The sequence below is a fragment of the Asterias amurensis genome, chromosome 6 (genome assembly GCF_032118995.1).
Source record: "Asterias amurensis chromosome 6, ASM3211899v1".
Taxonomy (NCBI): domain Eukaryota; kingdom Metazoa; phylum Echinodermata; class Asteroidea; order Forcipulatida; family Asteriidae; genus Asterias; species Asterias amurensis.
In genome coordinates this window covers 1,846,474-1,858,440 of record NC_092653.1, presented here as the reverse complement: position 1 = coordinate 1,858,440, position 11,967 = coordinate 1,846,474, and the positions used below count along the sequence as shown (strand labels likewise).

Below are 11,967 nucleotides of genomic sequence, written 5' to 3'. Positions count from 1 at the left end.
CGGAAAAAACATCGTTTTATAAACTACATGATATTAAAACACCGAAGAAATGCAAACATTGAATTCCGAAAAAAAATCTTATATTTCAAACAAACTCTTGAACCGAACGAACGAACGAACGAACGAACGTCAGTGCCTCAGGTGGGTATTTTGTAAATGAGAGTAGGGCATTTTAAGAAAATGCCTCCTTTTACCATTTTTGTTGTAAATGCGGGTATTGTGCATTTTCGCGTACCCCCTTTTACAATTTTGTAAAAAGGGGGTTTGTAGTAAATGGGAGTATGTCAGGCTCTTTCAAGAACTTTCAGAGTGGACACTTTAAAGATGGCGGCCATATATACAGGAGTGCAGTTGACCACAGTGAGCATTTTTCAGGCCAAAAACATCATCTTTTCGGAGTTTTTTTTTATGTTTTCAGGCAACTGTTCTTCGCTGCATGTACATGAACGTTTCGAGACGACATTTGTCACTCAATGGGTAAGTTTTAAACACTACAAGCTGTTGTTTTTTGATTAGTTTTTGCCTCAAAACCTCACGGCATACGTGGCAAAATGGCAGTTTTGTAAAAACGTATCTGTTTGTGTGTGAAAAGTAATGTCAATAAATATGTGAATAAAATCAGAATTTATTTACGTTAATTCTTAGTTTTTCCAGTGCTACTGTTAAAACTGTGACATGAGTAGATGCACCAACTTCCTGGCTTAAATATATTTTACAGAATCATCTGCTTTATGGATCAAATCACACAAAAAAACAACTGAATCATGTATTCTACTGTACTGAGTACTGTCGTGTTTACATATTGTTTTAATTGTGTAGTGAGCATTTTTATACAGATGCATGATGAAAGCATGCACAAGTGGTTGGTATTACAAATCAAACCTTTTTCTATCGTGCTAATAGAGTTATATATAAGAACTAGAGAGCGCACTGGCTTGTACGTGTTCCGGCATGCGCGCAGGCGACCATTTTCTCAGTTGGCATGGCACAACGTGTGTTTGTGCGGCCATTTTGTAAGCTGACACAACAGCATCTCGTATAGTGTTCAATAAACACAAACTCCAACATGTCATTCATATTCAACACGCGTACAGAATGGCGTGTGTTTCTCCTTGTGTTCCCGTCGCGTTTGCGCCCTCTAGTTCTTATAATTACTCCATGGTCGCTCTGTTCGAATGAGTACCTGTCACTTCGGCAACTTGCAAACTCGGCACCTTGCAAACTTTCACTGACATGGACGCAATTTAACACTCGTAGTACCTAGCCTACCCTAGTTAAAACATCAAAAACTTGTTGACTGAGTTTGTACGGTGCCGACATTCTTGGTGCCGACTGGGTGTCGAGTTTGCAAGGTGCCGAGTTTGCGAGGTGCAGAAGTGTCCTGTATTCGTTCGAACACTCTGTAGTCTGTATTGTGCTGTTTTACGCTGTACACAAAACATACATCTGCAAAAAGCATGAGGATGAATTTGTTATCAAACGCAGACAAATATAGCTCGTCCCCGTTTCTCGTGGTGTGATAAATTAAAAAGTATACTTATGTTTTTATGGCTTTCTACATGTTCTAGTGAAAATAGGCAATCACTGGGGTATACGATGAGACATAAAGATATTATCTTCCAGTACGCGCTAATCCACCAATCAGAAGCTCGAACTACTAGGGGGATAAAAACATATATGCTACGACCTCTGTTTTATATCCTGGGTCATTCCGTGTCAATTCAACACGCTTTTGGACCTGACCCTCACGGATTTAAATGAAATTCGGTGTGCTGACTGGACTCCCTGAGAAATGCCCTCATCCCAAATTTTATTTAATTCGGATCATTATTTTGGGAGATACGGCTTAACGAACTTTTGACTAATTAGCATGACCTGCTACGTTTGGACAATCATATCTCCAAAAGTAAAACACCTACCAAGATAATATTTACATCAATTTGAAGCTCTTGACATGGCCTACATTTGATAATAAAAAAACAAAAAATTTCCACGCACCACCGAAAAAATACGCAAAAATTTGACCTTTGACCTTGATTTGCGAAAATGCGTATTTTTTAAAATGCGAAAAAAAAATTTAAATGCAAGTTTAAGACGTAAGCAACAATATTCTGGAAAATTGTGATGGGTACTCTTACAGTTTTTTTGTTATGATTTTTTTAACATTGGCTAGCAAGGCCAAAACCATAAAAACGCACTGTACATGTACATGTACATGTACATGTACATGTACAGTGTAATGTGTAGTAATGTGTACATGATACACGTACATTAGAAATTCAAAGATAATCATTCACATTTTGAGTTTCACATTTTGATGTTAGTACAAACACAAACTGAATGCATTCCACTAGATCCGGCAAGGATGCACTGCTTCAGCCCAAGTTCAGCAAATTTCCAGCAAAACTTTCAGGAGGATGTTCCTTGAAAAGTTCAAACACTTCTTTCAGATACAAAGATCAAAATGTTTCTGGAGATGTTTCTTCTCACCATCAACAGTAACCGATACAAAGTCTTTCATCCCTGGCATTTGTCTGCTGACGGACTCGAACAAGTAAAAGTCTCTCACAGTTTGCACCATTTTTAATGAAAGAGATTTTCCAGCCTTAGGATTTGGAATGGAAAGCATTCCCTGCTAATTCACCAGTTTCTTTGCTTTTCTTGGCATGTAGTTTGATGCTCCAAATTCATCTGCTATTCTTTTGATACTCCAACTCACTGGTAAGACGGTCAAGACTTGAACTTTTTCACTTTTCTTGGTCAAGGAATGAAACTTTTGTTTCAACTGAGTTATCATCTCACTTTCATCATCACCGAACTGTTTTCCTGCAGCAGTTTCCAGTTTCTGCTTAATTGTTGTCTCTATTCTCTCAACCTTGTTTTCCATGTAACTTCCATGAGCTTTGTTCTTACTTATGATAGGAGATACACCAATAATTTTCATAGCCTCATTGATAATGTTAATGTCGGTATTTGGCTGCACAAAAACATCCTGATGTGCAGATGACATTGATGGTCCCTGAACTTCTGGATCACTGCTAGAACTTTCAGTTAATGAGAGTATTTTCTCAGGCGACAGTTCAGATATCTTCTTGCGACAGCCGGTGCATAAACTGTGTGCTCGAGTGAAATAAAGATTTGGATGCTCCAGTATAAACCTTTATGATACCTGCCTTATAAGGCTGCTTTTTTTTCTTGCTGTATGATTTAAATGGGTCACAACACATTTTTCTCTATGATCATCCTCCAGGGAATTGACTTTTAAAGCACTAAATATGTGAATACTCTGTACACTGTACATTAAATAACATGTAGGGGGGCCTATACACAGTCTGATACACAGTGTCTCCTATATTAAATTAAGGGGATGAAATGAATTAGCTCATTAAGTCATGTCATGAAACAGACTTTTGGACTCCATATTATTACCAGGGTGACATGGTTTTTAATGTGCGTGTAAACACTACCACACACTACTCTGTACACTGTACATTGTGTATGTTGTGCAATGCGTTTTTATGGTTTTGGCCTTGATAGCCAATGTTCAAAAAAACATAACAAAAAAACTGTAAGAGTACCCATCACAATTTTTCAGAATATTGTTGCTTACATCTTAAACTTGCATTTAAAAATAAAATTACGCATTTTGAAAAATACGCATTTACGCAAATCAAGGTCAAAGGTCAAATTTTTGCGTATTTTTTCGGTGGTGCGTGGAAATTTTTTGATTTTATGTTATTAAATGTGGGCCATGCCAAGAGCTTCACAATGATGTAAATATTATCTCTGTAGGTATTTTACTTTTGGAGATATGATTGTCCAAACATAGCAGGTCATGCTAATTAGTCAAAAGTTCGTTAAGCCGTATCTCCCAAAAAAATGATCCAACTTACATAAAATTTGGGATTTGGGCATTTCTCAGGGAGTCCAATCAGCACACCGAATTTCATTTAAATCCGTGAGGGTCAGGTCCAAAAGCGTGTTGAATTGACACGGATCTACCCTCCTACTTCCTCTGTTTTTATTACACAGTGCGTATTGTGCATTTCATTTTGTCACGCTCCGTATACGGACAGTGCAAAATTTACAAGTGAGACTGGAAAATAAAATTTGTTATCACACGGGCGCTCGTAAATATTACGAAAAAATATAGCGCGTCTGCGTCTGCGTCTTCGGCCTCGTTGGATATGGGACGAAGAAGCGCTAAATTTTTTCGTATTCCACTCCTGCTTGTGTGATAACTTGTATTGTTATAAATGTCTCACTATATTACATAGTATAAATTATCTAGAGGTAAATATACAACATCGTAAATTTCAGTGTTACTCTGGTGGTGCTCTATCCCGCAATGAAAGCACAACAATTAGCCTTTGGTGACAAACAAGCAAAACACTAAATCCATGTTAAATACACTAAATCCATGTTAAAATAGACTATCGTCACTGACGGTTTGTATAAGTTTGGTTTTCTTATGTGACATTTATTTGTGTAATCCATCAACCACCCTATGTTTTCTTTTAAAACCTTAACCTTAATTTTCATGTTTTGTTACTTATTTACAATGTAGCCCAGGGAACCTTTTTTACTGGCAAACCACCAACACCAACACCAGAAAAGGGTCCTCTTTTGCAAGTTGCCATCAAAGGGCTTCCTTGCTGCGGAGAAACTCTCCAACAATCATATCTGGAACCACCCCCAATCTAGGAGCACCTTGCAAGAAAAGAAGTTTTATCAAGATATTTCGAAGCAAAACTACTTGAAGAAGGAAGTGGAGAGCCAAGATGATATTCCTCAGAACAACAAGAGCCTCGTATGAGGTAAATGACCCTTGATCTATGCTTCATTTGACATTCTGGCCGGATTTCCTATCTTGATCACTTTTTGATGCACTATCACATTTCTTTTGAAAATAACACAAACTACCAAAAGCTACGATAGCCGTTTCAAAATAATCAGTTAATGTCAGCTGTTTATAGTGCAATGTTTTTTAACACCCAAACTGAAACAGCTATTATGCTTTTCACTAGGCTTGCTAGGCAAGCATGGCCGTCTGATCTGATACCAATAAAATTCGAACTATTATTTGTCTTCTCATTTTTACTTTATTTTCTCAAACTGAATTTTATGGTGTAGGTTACATTATTAGAGTTTTGGACATTAAGAGAGTATTTTACTATGAAACTCAAAATTTAATTTGAATTTTCTTTGTTTTGTTACCCTTCTAGGTTCCGGTCAACTTTTACCGCCAGAGCACCAACACCAACAGAAAAGTGTCCTTCCATTGTGTTGCGTTCAATCCAGGAGTCAGTGTGTGGCCAAGTTTAAAGTAAATGCTCTTCAACCTCTTAAGAGTTTGATCAAGCGGCACTTGCTGAAGTCCATACTTACCTCTTGTCTTGTGATGGCTATGGGCAATTCCAAGCAAACATGGACATGACACCGCTTTTTACAACGTTATAACATCCAGAGCACAAAGCCCACAACATTTCTAATATTATCACTTCAAAGCCTTGTGTGTCAAGTACAAATCAGTCTATAAGCTTAGTGGAAAGAATATCTCACATAGAACTTCTAGCACAAAGATCGAGAAATTACACTGACAAGTGTAATGCGACTGACCGTGGAAATGCCCCTAAAATTTATAAGTATAAAGCCCGGTTCATACTTCCTGTGAGGGCTTCGTGCGAGTGAACTTAATTGCTTCACAAAGGCAAATGAAGCGTGTACCGATTGTTGCGTCACCAAATTTTGTTTCGCATTCGCAGGAAGTATGAACTGGTGTGGCGGTTTAAACTTTCTGCAGTGTTCAGTTTTCCGAATGACCAAATACGGTAGCATTACGTCATGCGATGCCTGCGCACAGCAAGCGAAAGTAGTCCATTTTAGTGTCGTATTGAGTCATCCGTTACCCTCCGGTAGCTGTCATGGCGGCGTCCACGAGTCGAGTACAACTAGCGGCAAACGTGTGGATCGTATGATTTTTTTTTTATGCAAGCAGAGTGTGACCTGCCTAAAGTTGTACCCATGAATACATGTAAAGATGGGGCAAGAGATAATGTGAGTACACAGAAAAGAATCGTAATGTAAACAGTTTGCAGTACTCGCGCCAGGGTACTCGCGGCGGTATCTGACAGGTCACCCGGAAAACTGAACATGCCGGAAAGCTAAAACCGTTCGAACAACGTGCTGATATGTCCGACTACATCACCCGGAAAACTGAACACGGCGGAAGACTGAAACCACCACACCGGGCTTAAGTGTAGGGAACAAAAGCTTTAATATTTTCCTTTTGTACAAAAAATCTAATTTTTAGATTGCCTTGTAATTGTTTTTTTCAACAAGGTGACATGGTTATCCTTGTTAAAATAGCTCAAAGTTTTTTTAATTCATGAAAATAATTGAAGACAACAAAGGTCTTTGCTTTATTGTCATCAAATTGGTGTGCAGATAATCCAACATTGTGTTTTTGTAAAAACAAATGATGTCTATTATAGTATATATTTTTATGTATATTTTCTCACAAGTTTTAAATCCATATTTACCTTAGAAGTAACATTTCTAAAATAAGGGAGCTGCCGCACTCCAACCAACTACCCCATCTGTGACAGAGACAGTGGAAAGGCTGACCAGGGCCAAGTGTGTTACAATAATACACCACTTGGTACCAGAGCTGTCTTTAAAACCGCAGTGTAACTATTAAAAGGTAAATTTTTAATAGTACCACCGCGCCCTGTACTGGTCATATTAAGGGTATATGCTATTGTGTGTGACTGTTATCATGTGACCACTCTTAAGTGTAGGACAAGCTATCACACATTATAGCATGTATGCTATATGACCAGTCGAGGGTGCGGCGATACTTTGGCAGTGACAAATACTGTAAGTTACAAACTTGATTTCAAGACTATTTCTAGGGGGGGGGGGGGGGGGGGTAGGGTGGCACTGCTGGCAACTGTATATATGCATTTGCATGGACAGCGTATTTAAAATGCAGGGACACGCAGGGGCATGGGCATCAGAGAAGTCTTTCACAATTACCCTCTGTAAACCCTGTAAATTATTTGTAAATCTGTACCGAAAGTGTATAATGGCTTTAAAGTGTTTTATCTAGAAACAGACGCATCAAAATAGGTGATAATGATTTGTAAATTTCAAACAGTATGAAGCCACAGTATGAATTAATAAAAATTATAAAAACATCTTCATGGGCCCTTTAACCTAAAAAGCACTGAAAATATTAAAATCAGCGGCAAAACTCAAGAAGATATTGATGTGGAAAAAACAGGTGCTTTTAGGAAGAGGTGCTGGGTTTTTTATTAGTCAAGTTAAAGGTTCTTCACAATTTTTAACAGATTTTTTACCGCTTCAAAAGAACTTGACTTGGTAATGTAATTACTGGCAGAACATTGCACATCAGTCTTTACAAACTCGGACTTAAGAAGGTTGGGTTTTTTTGTGTTTCAGAAGCACCTTCCCCATAATATAAGTTGTGTATTGTTTTCAAGAACGATTAAATTGTGTAGTCTATACATAACCAGGAGTGTCTTTTAGACAGACATGGCGCATTATAAATTACCACTATTATTATTATTATTATTATTATTATTATTATTATTATTATTATTATTATTATTATTATTATTATTATTATTACTATAGATGTGACTAGTACAAAGAATACCCCCCTTCCCGTAATCTTCTATTTTGTTTGTTCCTAATTGCATAAGTTCTAGTTTTCAGAATAAACACAATTTGAAACCTACAAGCCGTGTCCTCTTAGTTTATTATAACGTCCACCTTTAACTGCATTCGGGTCCCACAAACCTATGTTTGCCTAGGACAGATAGGACTAGGACTACAAATTTTAATTTATAATTTTTAAAGGAATGAAGGAGTGGCAACGAGGTCTTAAACGGCTATTTAAATCCTTTAGCTCAGTCCTTTAACAAATGGCCATGACCCTGCAAGGTTTTAAATGGCCGTTTAAGATTAAGACCTATGAGTCACTCCTTTATTCCCATTCGTAAATGCTCCTTTTTGGTAAAAAGCAACATAGGTGTAGGTAAACAGGAAAATCACTGAAAATCAAATGTGTAAAATTGTTTGTAGGCCTATTGTCAATTTTTGCGCACAGGCGCTGTTTACATTGATCCTTGTGGGAATTGGTTGCGTTGCGCGCCCACACTTTTGCGTAGGAGTGTCGAATGCGCTTTGGCCAACTGGCTATAAACACTCTTGGTCGTGTCTTTTTAACACCCCACATGATAGGTTCTCCATCAGTCAAAGTGCATAAACTGCCGAGGCATTTTTAGGTGTTCGGGCCAACAGCCCGAAACACCTCTTATTTTTGTTCGGTTTTTTTTTAGGTGTTCGGGCCAACAGCCCGGAACACCTCTTATTTTTGTTCGTTTTTTTTTTTTTTATTGATACTTCTTCTTCTTCTTCTTCTTCTTCTTCTGTACGTCCCTTGTCCCCCTACAAAAACATCTTTCCAAACATCGTATGAACTTGAAACTTCACCAGTCTTCTGGTTCAAAATCGAGTTTGAAAGTTCACAATTTCTTGTATAAAGAACTACGAAATTTCCCCATTGGTTGTGCGTAACACTTGTGGCGTACACGTGTAGTGTATAAGGCATAATTTATTTGGTGGCATGCTGCCAAGTTTGTTGTACTCTGTGCCTTAGCGTGATATGCATAGAGCTATATAGCTATGCAGAACGCTGCGAAAACGATTTCATTTCAATCTTCAGCGTCAAATTGTTCAAATGTTACCCTTCTGATGGCTTAGTGGTCAATGTGGAATTGAAGACGAAGTTTCGCTGAGATGGCCACCTACTTCAGTGATTAATGGGACTTTTAATTATGTGAGAAAACAACAGTACAAAATGACGAACATTGGTCATGTTTTGGTTAAACACCGAGAAGAATAGAGACGTTACATCGATCGACCACTCCCCCCGGGTGAAGGGCGTTTTGGGCCCACGGAATTCACGTCAGTATTACGATATCTATTACTTCTTGAACTTAGCATAATCATCAACTGTTTTGATTATTTGTTAAAACAACTATCCAAGTTATTTTGAGTTAAATATTTTGAAGAAAAAAAATCTCTGAAATAACATAAGCCCTTTCAAACTTTCTCTAGTAGGAAAGGACGTTACGTAAACTAATCTATTTCTACCTCCATGCACAGACATGGATGTTACAATACAAAACATTCAAAGAAAACAGAATGGTTAAAGCATAAGACCCAAGCAATTAGGAGTGGTCTTGCTAAAATAAACTGCCGGATTAAACAAAACTTTAGTACAAACAAATCAATAAAACAATCCAGATTTTCATCTTCTTCTTCTCTTCGTCCCTTGTCCTCGAACAAAAGCACACTTCCCAAACTCGTATGAACTTGAAACTTCGCACATAGTTAGATATGCATTAGGAGTGGAATAATGTGTTAGTTAGGTCATGATGATGTCATCCATTCTTGAGTAATAAAAATTCAAATTATTACTTCAAAAAGTCATTATTTTTGATTCACGTTTTTTTTTTTTTACTTCTTTTTAAAAATATTATCAATAGAGCGCGAAAAAGCTTCATGAAGAATAGTCTTCGTTCAAGGCGGTTAAAACATACATGCCCCTTACAGTCTTTTCTTCAGTCGTCAGTCAATATTTCCTAAGTTCATATTTCCTAAACTACATAAGCTATTTTGACAATCTGTACATCATATGAAAGGGCTTTACGTACTTGACAGAACTGGATATGTTGGTGAACTTTCGTTGACCTTTTGACCTGTTTAAACGGGAAGTGACTGTGAAATGATTTGAAAGGGCGTGGTTTATTGTCTTTTAGGTCGAAAAAACATCCTTTGATGCTTTACCATCACACCATACAAGTATTACCGATGACATCACCAAACATACACTTTTACTAGATGACGTAATCATGTGGTTTTGACAGTTTTTGTAATTTGAATCATTTATTACAAATCTTGAGAACAAAGCAAGGTGTAATATTTGTTTTTTAATCCAGGCTTTTACTACCGGAAACCGAACACCTTGAGCTTGTTCACAAACTCTCAATCTCTAGTTAATTTTAATTTTCCCAGTGTGGGATAATAAAGTTCTTATCTATCTATATATTTAAGAATTATCTACTTTTGACAACTATTCATTAGAAGATGCAGTACACTAACAAATGGATAGACAAAGATTCATATTCAGCGATAACAATTTTTTTTATTTCTATATTCAATATTCAGTAAAGACACAGCCAAAAATAATGGTTAAAACAACCATTCAACCATTAAAATTTCAATAACAATATTTTAATTTGGTTAAAAATGTTAAAAATGTTAAAAATGGTGCAACAGATATTGACATGCTGCACAATAAGTTCATCTATATATTCCAAATAGTAATGAAGTTCATTTCACAGATTATGTCCAAATTTGCAACACAAGGAGAAAAACCATTTGCTAAATATTCAGCGATTAAAAACTTTTTTTATTTCTATATTCAATATTCAGTAAAGATACAGCCAAACATAATGGTTAAAACAACCATTCAACCATTAAAATTTCAATAACAATAATTTAATTTGGTTAAAAATGTTTAAAATGTTAAAAATTTTAAAAATGGTGCAACAAATATTTACATGCTCCACAATAAGTTCATCTATATATTCCAAATAGTAATGAAGTTCATTTCACAGATTATGTCAAAATTTCCAAATGCAACACAAGGAGACAAACCATTTGCTAAGCACAAAGTCACAGAAGGTACACCGAGATGTTATGTTGCTTGGTAACCTTATTTTTGTTCTAATGATTTTGTCCACTTTTTAGTAAATTTCTTAATCACATTTAGTTTCAATTCATCAAGTTTAATTCATTTATTTCTTTAAAGTATACTACTTTGATGTTTGTAATAATTTGAAAGTGGTCCTCAAATAAAATAAACAAAACATAAACAATTCAAACACAACAGCATAATTTGAACAATGATAAAATATATAATGTAATATAATTTATGATAATATAATATACATATGTAGATAATCTGTTTAAAAACTGCCATCTGAACACCTTTTAATCGACAGGAGTGCTCATTTTTTTTCAATAAATAAATAAAATATAAAAAGAAATTAAAGGGAACAGTTGAATTTACAAAAAAAAATATGTTTTCTGACAAAATTGCTATGCCACTAAATTTAGTGGGATAACAAATGTTCTAGTTGTGTATATTCAAGCCAGATATTGCATACTTTATCAATTATTTATAATTTTAGCCAATTTCGTAAATGAGCTTCTACACCATGTCCTTTTCATCAAGTGAAAAGGATGAATATTATAATGTGTAATTTACTATAAATTAAAACCATTCCATATACAAGTACATGTATTGTTTTTCCCCCACGTACAACTTATTTCATAACTACAATTATCAAGGTATCAACAATCCCAATGGTAAATCCCAGATGAACCTAGTTAAACCGGGCTTAACTGAAAACAGTTGATAAACTAGTGGAACAATTAAAACCAGTTGGTTTAATATGGAAATTTGACACAAATCAGTTGGTTTATACAACTAAGTCTAGTTAAATCTAGTTCAAACCTGGTTTAAATAGAAATTCGACATTGTCCAGTTGAACTAGTTGACCCCAGTTAACTAGGTTCAACTGGAGTATAAAAGTCTTCCGGGATAAAGTCTTCCGTGAAAGGTTCTTGTGGAGAACAAAAAAACTGTTAAAGTCATTAACATCCATGAAACTAAAATTTAGCACAACAGCATTTAGCACAACAATGTGCTGAATTACCACACAAATGGGTCAAGCTACTAAAAAGAGCATAAATCACATCTAATTTTCATCTGCCTTTGAAGTGTTGATTAAAATACATGCTGTGTATCACAAACTTTAAACATATCCATGTCCCTCCAAATGCAAAAAGACAAGTCTGCGATAAATA

General features: G+C 36.0%; 1 long non-coding RNA gene across 1 annotated transcript; it reads left to right on the top strand.

Moving 5' to 3' along the window:
* Nucleotides 1-344: 344 nt before the first annotated feature.
* Nucleotides 345-5,706, top strand: LOC139938936 (uncharacterized). The gene is made up of 3 exons (XR_011786240.1): nt 345-477; nt 4,568-4,817; nt 5,226-5,706. It is a non-coding gene; the product is annotated as an uncharacterized lncRNA (long non-coding RNA).
* The last annotated feature ends 6,261 nt before the right edge of the window (nt 5,707-11,967 follow it).